The sequence below is a fragment of the Zootermopsis nevadensis genome, unplaced genomic scaffold, assembly GCF_977971745.1.
Source record: "Zootermopsis nevadensis isolate Lab colony 2312 unplaced genomic scaffold, Znev_1.0 Znev_ptg000013l, whole genome shotgun sequence".
Lineage (NCBI taxonomy): Eukaryota > Metazoa > Arthropoda > Insecta > Blattodea > Termopsidae > Zootermopsis > Zootermopsis nevadensis.
Window position 1 is genome coordinate 13590071 of NW_028259145.1, and position 12635 is coordinate 13602705.

The following is a 12635-nucleotide window of genomic DNA, read 5'->3' on the forward strand; positions in this document are numbered from 1 at the left end:
TTGGACGATTTGCCACGTTTTTCGATTTTTAGAAATTTTTCGAAAAAATTGAAATTTCTCAAAGGGGTACCCCTTTGAGAATTTAATTTTTTTTCGAAATTTTAAAAAAATTAAAAACGACTGCAAATGGCGTGAAACGCGATGAAAACTAAGAATTTTCGAAAAAAAATTGAATTCAGCTAAGACGGGTGAGGCACAGCCCTAAACAAGCAGACAAGACTTGGGACAAGAACTTCTCAAGACTTGGGACAAGTGACTATTCAAGACTTGGGACGAGTGACTTCTCAAGACTTGGGACAAGAACTTCTCAAGACTTGGGACGAGTGACTTCTCAAGACTTGGGACACGCACTTCTCAAGACTTGGGACACGCACTTCTCAAGACTTGGGACAAGTGACTTCTCAAGACTTGGGACAAGTGACTTCTCAAGAATTGGGACACGCACTTCTCAATATTTGGGACACGCACTTCTCAAGACTTGGGACAAGTGACTTCTCAAGACTTGGGACAAGTGACTTCTCAAGACTTGGGACACGCACTTCTCAAGACTTGGGACACGCACATCTCAATACTTGGGACGAGTGACTTCTCAAGACTTGGGACGAGTGACTTCTCAAGACCTGGGACAAGTGACTTCTCAAGACTTGGGACAAGTGACTTCTCAAGACTTGGGACAAGTGACTTCTCAAGAATTGGGAAATGCACTTCTCAAGATTTGCGACACGCACTTCTCAAGACTTGGGACAAGTAACTTCTCAAGACTTGGGAGTCTAGACCTGATAGGGATGGGACAGGTCTAATTTAGAAGGAAAAATTTTCAAATTTTTCGAAAAATCAAAAAACGCTGCAAACCTTCTGAAATGCGCACAAAACCAAAAATTTTCGGAAAATTCGGAAAAAAATTAAAAGTTGATAATTTTCAAAATTTCTTAGTTTTGTGCGCTTTTTGGACGATTTGCCGCGTTTTTCGATTTTTCGAAAAAATTGAAATTTCTGAAAGGGGGTACCCCTTTGAGAATTTTCAAAAATTTTAGAAGTTTTAAAAAAAATAAAAACGATTGCAAATGGGGTGAAACGCAAAAAAATTAGAATTTTCGAAATTTTCGAAATCATATTGAATTCAGCTAAGACGGGTGAGGCACAGCCCTAAACAAGCAGACAAGACTTGGGACAAGAACTTCTCAAGACTTGGGACAAGTGAATTTTCAAGACTTGGGACAAGAACTCAAGACTTGGGACGAATGACTTCTCGAGACTTGGGACGAGTGACTTCTCAAGACTTGGGACGAGTGACTTCTCAAGACTTGGGACAAGAACTTCTCAAGACTTGGGACAAGAACTTCTCAACACTTGGGACAAGTGAGTTCTCAAGGCTTGGGAAAGTGACTTCTCAAGACTTGGGACACGCACTTCTCAATACTTGGGACACGCACTTCTCAAGACTTGGACAAGTGACTTCTCAAGACTTGGGACAAGTGACTTCTCAAGACTTGTGACACGCACTTTTCAAGGCTTGGGACACGCACATCTCAATACTTGGGACACGCACTTCTCAAGACTTGGGACAGTCACTTCTCTAGACTTGGGAAACGCACTTCTCAACACTTGGGACAAGTGACTTCTCAAGACTTGAGACAAGTGACTTCTCAAGACTTGGGACAAGAACTTCTCAAGACTTGGGACAAGAACTTCTCAACACTTGGGACAAGTGAGTTCTCAAGGCTTGGGAAAAGTGACTTCTCAAGACTTGGGACACGCACTTCTCAATACTTGGGACACGCACTTCTCAAGACTTGGGACAAGTGACTTCTCAAGACTTGGGACGAGTGACTTCTCAAGACTTGGGACAAGAATTACTCAAGACTTTGGACAAGAACTTCTCAAGACTTGGGTCAACAACTTCTCAAGACTTGGGACAAGAACTTCTCAAGACTTGGGACATGTGACTTCTCAAGACTTGGGACGAGTGACTTCTCAACACTTGGGACGAGTGTTTTCTCTAGACTTGGCACAAGAATTTCTAAAGACTTGGGACAAGAACTTCTCAAGAATTGGGACAAGAACTTCTCAAGACTTGGGACAAGTGACTTCTCAAGACTTGGGACAAGAACTTCTCAAGACTTGGGACAAGAACTTCTCAAGACTTGGGATATGTGACTTCTCAAGACTTGGGACAAGAACTTCTCAAGTCTTGGGACGAGTGAATTCTCAAGACTTGGGAAGAGTGACTTCTCAAGACTTGGGACGAGTGACTTCTCAAGACTTGGCACAAGAACTTCTCAAGACTTGGGACAAGAACTTCTTAAGACTTGGGACAAGAACTTCTCAAGATTGGGACAAGTGACTTCTCAAGACTTAGGACAAGAACTTCTCAAGACTTGGGACGAGTGACTTCTCAAGACTTGGGACGAGTGACTTCTCAAGACTTGGTACAAGTGACTTCTCAAGACTTGGGGCAAGTGACTTCTCAAGACTTGGGACAAGTGACTTCTCAAGACTTGGGACTCGCACTTTTCAAGACTTGGGACACTCACTTCTCAAGACTTGGGACAAGTGAATTCTCAAGAGTTGGGACAAGTGACTTCTCAAGACTTGGCACACGCACTTCTCAAGACTTGGGACAAGTGACTTCTCAAGACTTGCGACAAGTGACTTCTCCAGACTTGGGACACTCACTTCTCAAGACTTGGGACAAGTGACTTCTCAAGACTTGGGACAAGTGACTTCTCAAGACTTGGGATACGTACTTCTAAGACTTGGGACACGTACTTCTCAACACTTGGGACAATTGACTTCTCAAGACTTTAAGACAAATGACTTCTCAATACTTGGGACACACACTTCTCAATACTTTTGACACGCACTGCTCAAGACTTGGGACAAGTGACTTCTCAAGACTGGGGACACGCACTTCTCAAGACTTGGGACACGCACTTCTCAAGACTTGGGACAAGTGACTTCTCAAGACTTGGGACAAGTGACTTCTCAAGACTTGGGACTCGCACTTCTGAAGACTTGGGACACGCACTTCTCAATACTTTTGACACGCACTGGTCAAGACTTGGGACAAGTGACTTCTCAAGACTTGCGACAAGTGACTTCTCCAGACTTGAGACACGCACTTCTCAAGACTTGGGACAAGTGACTTCTCAAGACTTGGGACAAGAACTTCTCAAGACTTGGGACAAGGACTTCTCAAGACTTGGGACAAGTGACTTCTCAAGACTTGGGACAAGAACTTCTCAAGACTTGGGACAAGGACTTCTCAAGACTTGGGACAAGTGACTTTTCAAGACTTGGGACACGCACTTCTCATGACTTGGGACAAGTGACTTCTCAAGACTTGGGACAAGTGACTTCTCAAGACGTGGGACACGCACTTTTCATGACTTGGGACACGCACTTCTCAAGACTTGGGACCAGTGACTTCTCAAGACTTAGGACAAGCACTTCTCAAGACTTGGGACACGTACTTATCAACACTTGGGACAAGTGACTTCTCTAGACTTGGGACAAGTGACTTCTCAAGACTTGGGACACGCAATACTCTAGAATTGCGACACGCACTTCTCAAGAGTTGGGACAAGTGACTTCTCAAGACTTGGGACACGCACTTCACAAGACTTGGGACAAGTGACTTTTCAAAATTTGGGACAAGTGACTTCTCAAGACTTGCGACAAGAACTTCTCAAGACTTGGGACGAGTGACTTCTCAAGACTTGGGAAGAGTGACTTTTCAAGACTTGGGACAAGTGACTTCACAAGACTTGGGACTAGAACTTCTCAAGAATTGGAACAAGTGACTTCTCAAGACTTGTTACAAGAACTTCTCAAGACTTGGCACGAGTGACTTCTCAAGACTTGGGACCAGTGACTTCTCAAGACTTGGGACAAGAACTTCTCAAGACTTGGGACAAGAACTTCTCAAGACTTGGGACAAGTGACTTCTCAAGACTTGGGACAAGAACTTCTCAAGACTAGGGACGAGTGACTTCTCCAGACTTGGGACGAGTGACTTCTCAAGACTTGGGACGAGAGACTTCTCAAGACTTGGGACAAGAACCTCTCAAGACTTGGGACAAGAACTTCTCAAGACTTGGGACAAGAAATTCTCAAGACTTGGGACAAGAACTTCTCAAGACTTGGGATGAGAACTTCTCAAGACTTGGGACAAGTGACTTCTCAAGACTTGGGACAAGAACTTCTGAAGACTTGGGACTAGTGACTTCTGAAGACTTGAGACGAGTGACTTCTCAAGACCTGGGACAAGTGACTTCTCAAGACTTGGGACAAGAACTTCTCAAGACTTGTGACAAGGACTTCTCAAGACTTGGGACAAGTGACTTCTCAAGACTTGGGTGTCTAGTCCTGATAGGGATGGGACAGGTCAAATTTAGAAGGAAAATTTTTCAAATTTTTCGAAAAATCAAAAACGCTGCAAACCTTCTGAAATGCGCACAAAACCAAAAATTTTCGGAAAATTCGGAAAAAAATTAAAAGTTGAAAATTTTCAAAATTTCTTAGTTTTGTGCGCTTTTTGGACGATTTGCCACGTCTTTCGTTTTTTCGAAGTTTTTCGAAAAAATTGAAATTTCTCAAAGGGGTACCCCTTTGAGAATTTTCAAAATTTTTCGATATCTTAAAAAAATTAAAAACGACTGCAAACTAAGAATTTTCGAAAAAAATTGAATTAAGCTAAGACGGGTGAGGCACAGCTCTAAACAAGCAGACAAGACTTAGAACAAGAACTTCTCAAGACTTGGGACGAGTGATTACTCAATACTTGGTACAAGAACTTCTCAAGACTTGGGACAAGAACTTCTCAAGACTTGGGACAAGTGACTTCTCAAGACTTGGGACAAGAACTGCTCAAGACTTGGGACAAGTGACTTCTCAAGACTTGGGACAAGAACTTCTCAAGACTTGGGACGAGTGACTTCTCAAGACTTGGGACGAGTGACTTCTCAAGACTTGGGACGAGTGACTTCTCAAGACTTGGAACAAGAACTTCTCAAGACTTGGGACAAGAACTTCTCAAGACTTGGGACAAGTGACTTCTCAAGACTTGGGACAAGAAATTCTCAAGACTTGGGACGAGTGACTTCTCAAGGCATGGGACGAGTGACTTCTCAAGACTTCGGACAAGTGACTTCTCAAAACTTGGGACAAGAACTTCTCAAGACTTGTACAAGTGACTTCTCAAGACTTGGGACAAGAACTTCTCAAGACTTGGGACGAGTGACTTCTCAAGACTTGGGACGAGTGACTTCTGAAGACCTGGGACAAGTGACTTCTCAAGACTTGGGACAAGAACTTCTCAAGACTTGGGACAAGGACTTCTCAAGACTTGGGACAAGTGACTTCTCAAGACTTGGGACAAGAACTTCTCAAGACTTGGGACAAGGACTTCTCAAGACTTGGGACAAGTGACTTCTCAAGACTTGGGAGTCTAGTTCTGATAGGGATGGGACAGGTCAAATTTAGAAGGAAAATTTTTCAAATTTTTCGAAAAATCAAAAAACGCTGCAAACCTTCTGAAATGCGCACAAAACCAAAAATTGTCGGAAAATTCGGAAAAAACTTAAAAGTTGCATTTTTAAAAAAATTCTTAGTTTTGTGCGCTTTTTGGACGATTTGCCACTTTTTTCGATTTTTAGAAATTTTTCGAAAAAATTGAAATTTCTCAAAGGGGTACCCCTTTGAGAATTTAAATTTTTTTCGAAATTTTAAAAAAAATAAAAACGACTGCAAATGGCGTGAAACGCGATGAAAACTAAGAATTTTCGAAAAAAAATTGAATTCAGCTAAGACGGGTGAGGCACAGCCCTAAACAAGCAGACAAGACTTGGGACAAGAACTTCTCAAGACTTGGGACAAGTGACTATTCAAGACTTGGGAAGAGTGACTTCTCAAGACTTGGGACAAGAACTTCTCAAGACTTGGGACGAGTGACTTCTCAAGACTTGGGACACGCACTTCTCAAGACTTGGGACACGCACTTCTCAAGACTTGGGACAAGTGACTTCTCAAGACTTGGGACAAGTGACTTCTCAAGAATTGGGACACGCACTTCTCAATATTTGGGACACGCACTTCTCAAGACTTGGGACAAGTGACTTCTCAAGACTTGGGACAAGTGACTTCTCAAGACTTGTGACACGCACTTCTCAAGACTTGGGACACGCACATCTCAATACTTGGGACGAGTGACTTCTCAAGACTTGGGACGAGTGACTTCTCAAGACCTGGGACAAGTGACTTCTCAAGACTTGGGACAAGTGACTTCTCAAGAATTGGGAAATGCACTTCTCAAGATTTGCGACACGCACTTCTCAAGACTTGGGACAAGTAACTTCTCAAGACTTGGGAGTCTAGACCTGATAGGGATGGGACAGGTCTAATTTAGAAGGAAAAATTTTCAAATTTTTCGAAAAATCAAAAAACGCTGCAAACCTTCTGAAATGCGCACAAAACCAAAAATTTTCGGAAAATTCGGAAAAAAATTAAAAGTTGAAAATTTTCAAAATTTCTTAGTTTTGTGCGCTTTTTGGACGATTTGCCACGTTTTTCGATTTTTCGAAAAAATTGAAATTTCCTTTGAGAATTTTCAAAATTTTTCGAAGTTTTAAAAAAAATAAAAACGATTGCAAATGGGGTGAAACGCAAAAAAAATTACAATTTTCGAAATTTTCGAAAACATATTGAATTCAGCTAAGACGGGTGAGGCACAGCCCTAAACAAGCAGACAAGACTTGGGACAAGAACTTCTCAAGACTTGGGACAAGTGAATTCTCAAGACTTGGGACAAGAACTCAAGACTTGGGACGAATGACTTCTCAAGACTTGGGACGAGTGACTTCTCAAGACTTGGGACGAGTGACTTCTCAAGACTTGGGACAAGAACTTCTCAAGACTTGGGACAAGAACTTCTCAACACTTGGGACAAGTGAGTTCTCAAGGCTTGGGAAAGTGACTTCTCAAGACTTGGGACACGCACTTCTCAATACTTCGGACACGCACTTCTCAAGACTTGGACAAGTGACTTCTCAAGACTTGGGACAAGTGACTTCTCAAGACTTGTGACACGCACTTTTCAAGGCTTGGGACACGCACATCTCAATACTTGGGACACGCACTTCTCAAGACTTGGGACAGTCACTTCTCAAGACTTGGGAAACGCACTTCTCAAGACTTGGGACAAGTGACTTCTCAAGACTTGGGACAAGAACTTCTCAACACTTGGGACAAGTGAGTTCTCAAGGCTTGGGAAAAGTGACTTCTCAAGACTTGGGACACGCACTTCTCAATACTTGGGACACGCACTTCTCAAGACTTGGGACAAGTGACTTCTCGAGACTTGGGACGAGTGACTTCTCAAGACTTGGGACAAGAATTACTCAAGACTTTGGACAAGAACTTCTCAAGACTTGGGTCAACAACTTCTCAAGACTTGGGACAAGAACTTCTCAAGACTTGGGACATGTGACTTCTCAAGACTTGGGACGAGTGACTTCTCAACACTTGGGACGAGTGTTTTCTCTAGACTTGGCACAAGAATTTCTAAAGACTTGGGACAAGAACTTCTCAAGAATTGGGACAAGAACTTCTCAAGACTTGGGACAAGTGACTTCTCAAGACTTGGGACAAGAACTTCTCAAGACTTGGGACAAGAACTTCTCAAGACTTGGGATATGTGACTTCTCAAGACTTGGGACAAGAACTTCTCAAGTCTTGGGACGAGTGAATTCTCAAGACTTGGGAAGAGTGACTTCTCAAGACTTGGGACGAGTGACTTCTCAAGACTTGGCACAAGAACTTCTCAAGACTTGGGACAAGAACTTCTTAAGACTTGGGACAAGAACTTCTCAAGACTGGGACAAGTGTCTTCTCAAGACTTAGGACAAGAACTTCTCAAGACTTGGGACGAGTGACTTCTCAAGACTTGGGACGAGTGACTTCTCAAGACTTGGTACAAGTGACTTCTCAAGACTTGGGGCAAGTGACTTCTCAAGACTTGGGACAAGTGACTTCTCAAGACTTGGGACTCGCACTTTTCAAGACTTGGGACACTCACTTCTCAAGACTTGGGACAAGTGAATTCTCAAGAGTTGGGACAAGTGACTTCTCAAGACTTGGCACACGCACTTCTCAAGACTTGGGACAAGTGACTTCTCAAGACTTGCGACAAGTGACTTCTCCAGACTTGGGACACTCACTTCTCAAGATTTGGGACAAGTGACTTCTCAAGACTTGGGACAAGTGACTTCTCAAGACTTGGGACACGTACTTCTAAGACTTGGGACACGTACTTCTCAAGACTTGGAACAAATGACTTCTCAATACTTGGGACACGTACTTCTCAACACTTGGGACAATTGACTTCTCAAGACTTTAAGACAAATGACTTCTCAAGACTTGGGACACGCACTTCTCAATACTTTTGACACGCACTGCTCAAAACTTGGGACAAGTGACTTCTCAAGACTGGGGACACGCACTTCTCAAGACTTGGAACACGCACTTCTCAAGACTTGGGACAAGTGACTTCTCAAGACTTGGGACAAGTGACTTCTCAAGACTTGGGACTCGCACTTCTGAAGACTTGGGACACGCACTTCTCAATACTTTTGACACGCACTGGTCAAGACTTGGGACAAGTGACTTCTCAAGACTTGCGACAAGTGACTTCTCCAGACTAGGGACACGCACTTCTCAAGACTTGGGACAAGTGACTTCTCAAGACTTGGGACAAGTGACTTCTCAAGACTTGGGACACGTACTTCTCAAGACTTGGGACACGCACTTCTAAAGACTCTGGACAAGTGACTTCTCAAGAATTGGGACAATTGACTTCTCAAGACTTGGTACAAGTGACTTCTCAAGACTTGGTACAAGTGACTTCTCAAGACTTGGGACACGCACTTCTCAATACTTTTGACACGCACTTCTCAAGACTTGGGACAAGTGACTTCTCAAGACTTGGGACTTGCACTTTTCAAGACTTGGGACACTCACTTCTCAAGACTTGGGACAAGTGACTTCTCAAGAATTGAGTTAGGTCACTTCTCAATACTTAGGACAGGTGACATCTCAAGACTTGGGTCAGGTGACTTCTGAGGGCTTTGACATGTGACTTCTCAATACTTGGGACATGTGACTTCTCAATACTTGGGACATGTGACTTCTCAAGACTTTGGACAGGTGACTTCCCAAGAGTTGGGACAGGTGACTTCTCAGGACTTGGGACTTCTGACTTCTCAAGACTTGAGACAGGTGACTTCTCAAGACTTGGGACAAGTGACTTCTCAAGACGTGGGACACGCACTTTTCATGACTTGGGACACGCACTTCTCAAGACTTGGGACCAGTGACTTCTCAAGACTTAGGACAAGCACTTCTCAAGACTTGGGACACGTACTTATCAACACTTGGAACAAGTGACTTCTCTAGACTTGGGACAAGTGACTTCTCAAGACTTGGGACACGCAATACTCTAGAATTGCGACACGCACTTCTCAAGAGTTGGGACAAGTGACTTCTCAAGACTTGGGACAAGTGACTTTTCAAAATTTGGGACAAGTGACTTCTCAAGACTTGCGACAAGAACTTCTCAAGACTTGGGACGAGTGACTTCTCAAGACTTGGGAAGAGTGACTTTTCAAGACTTGGGACAAGTGACTTCACAAGACTTGGGACTAGAACTTCTCAAGAATTGGAACAAGTGACTTCTCAAGACTTGGGACAAGAACTTCTCAAGACTTGGGACAAGAACTTCTCAAGACTAGGGACGAGTGACTTCTCCAGACTTGGGACGAGTGACTTCTCAAGACTTGGGACGAGAGACTTCTCAAGACTTGGGACAAGAACCTCTCAAGACTTGGGACAAGAACTTCTCAAGACTTGGGACGAGTGACTTCTCAAGACTTGGGACAAGAACTTCTCAAGACTTGGGATGAGAACTTCTCAAGACTTGGGACAAGTGACTTCTCAAGACTTGGGACAAGAACTTCTGAAGACTTGGGACTAGTGACTTCTGAAGACTTGAGACGAGTGACTTCTCAAGACCTGGGACAAGTGACTTCTCAAGACTTGGGACAAGAACTTCTCAAGACTTGTGACAAGGACTTCTCAAGACTTGGGACAAGTGACTTCTCAAGACTTGGGTGTCTAGTCCTGATAGGGATGGGACAGGTCAAATTTAGAAGGAAAATTTTTCAAATTTTTCGAAAAATCAAAAACGCTGCAAACCTTCTGAAATGCGCACAAAACCAAAAATTTTCGGAAAATTCGGAAAAAAATTAAAAGTTGAAAATTTTCAAAATTTCTTAGTTTTGTGCGCTTTTTGGACGATTTGCCACGTCTTTCGTTTTTTCGAAGTTTTTCGAAAAAATTGAAATTTCTCAAAGGGGTACCCCTTTGAGAATTTTCAAAATTTTTCGATATCTTAAAAAAATTAAAAACGACTGCAAACTAAGAATTTTCGAAAAAAATTGAATTAAGCTAAGACGGGTGAGGCACAGCTCTAAACAAGCAGACAAGACTTAGAACAAGAACTTCCCAAGACTTGGGACAAGAACTTCTCAAGACTTGGGACGAGTGATTACTCAATACTTGGTACAAGAACTTCTCAAGACTTGGGACAAGAACTTCTCAAGACTTGGGACAAGTGACTTCTCAAGACTTGGGACAAGAACTTCTCAAGACTTGGGACAAGTGACTTCTCAAGACTTGGGACAAGAACTTCTCAAGACTTGGGACGAGTGACTTCTCAAGACTTGGGACGAGTGACTTCTCAAGACTTGGGACGAGTGACTTCTCAAGACTTGGAACAAGAACTTCTCAAGACTTGGGACAAGAACTTCTCAAGACTTGGGACAAGTGACTTCTCAAGACTTGGGACAAGAAATTCTCAAGACTTGGGACGAGTGACTTCTCAAGGCATGGGACGAGTGACTTCTCAAGACTTTGGACAAGTGACTTCTCAAAACTTGGGACAAGAACTTCTCAAGACTTGTACAAGTGACTTCTCAAGACTTGGGACAAGAACTTCTCAAGACTTGGGACGAGTGACTTCTCAAGACTTGGGACGAGTGACTTCTGAAGACCTGGGACAAGTGACTTCTCAAGACTTGGGACAAGAACTTCTCAAGACTTGGGACAAGGACTTCTCAAGACTTGGGACAAGTGACTTCTCAAGACTTGGGACAAGAACTTCTCAAGACTTGGGACAAGGACTTCTCAAGACTTGGGACAAGTGACTTCTCAAGACTTGGGAGTCTAGTTCTGATAGGGATGGGACAGGTCAAATTTAGAAGGAAAATTTTTCAAATTTTTCGAAAAATCAAAAAACGCTGCAAACCTTCTGAAATGCGCACAAAACCAAAAATTGTCGGAAAATTCGGAAAAAACTTAAAAGTTGCATTTTTAAAAAAATTCTTAGTTTTGTGCGCTTTTTGGACGATTTGCCACGTTTTTCGATTTTTAGAAATTTTTCGAAAAAATTGAAATTTCTCAAAGGGGTACCCCTTTGAGAATTTAAATTTTTTTCGAAATTTTAAAAAAATTAAAAACGACTGCAAATGGCGTGAAACGCGATGAAAACTAAGAATATTCGAAAAAAAATTGAATTCAGTTAAGACGGGTGAGGCACAGCCCTAAACAAGCAGACAAGACTTGGGACAAGAACTTCTCAAGACTTGGGACAAGTGACTATTCAAGACTTGGGACGAGTGACTTCTCAAGACTTGGGACAAGAACTTCTCAAGACTTGGGACGAGTGACTTCTCAAGACTTGGGACACGCACTTCTCAAGACTTGGGACACGCACTTCTCAAGACTTGGGACAAGTGACTTCTCAAGACTTGGGACAAGTGACTTCTCAAGAATTGGGACACGCACTTCTCAATATTTGGGACACGCACTTCTCAAGACTTGGGACAAGTGACTTCTCAAGACTTGGGACAAGTGACTTCTCAAGACTTGTGACACGCACTTCTCAAGACTTGGGACACGCACATCTCAATACTTGGGACGAGTGACTTCTCAAGACTTGGGACGAGTGACTTCTCAAGACCTGGGACAAGTGACTTCTCAAGACTTGGGACAAGTGACTTCTCAAGACTTGGGACAAGTGACTTCTCAAGAATTGGGAAATGCACTTCTCAAGATTTGCGACACGCACTTCTCAAGACTTGGGACAAGTAACTTCTCAAGACTTGGGAGTCTAGACCTGATAGGGATGGGACAGGTCTAATTTAGAAGGAAAAATTTTCAAATTTTTCGAAAAATCAAAAAACGCTGCAAACCTTCTGAAATGCGCACAAAACCAAAAATTTTCGGAAAATTCGGAAAAAAATTAAAAGTTGAAAATTTTCAAAATTTCTTAGTTTTGTGCGCTTTTTGGACGATTTGCCACGTTTTTCGATTTTTCGAAAAAATTGAAATTTCCTTTGAGAATTTTCAAAATTTTTCGAAGTTTTAAAAAAAATAAAAACGATTGCAAATGGGGTGAAACGCAAAAAAAATTAGAATTTTCGAAATTTTCGAAAACATATTGAATTCAGCTAAGACGGGTGAGGCACAGCCCTAAACAAGCAGACAAGACTTGGGACAAGAACTTCTCAAGACTTGGGACA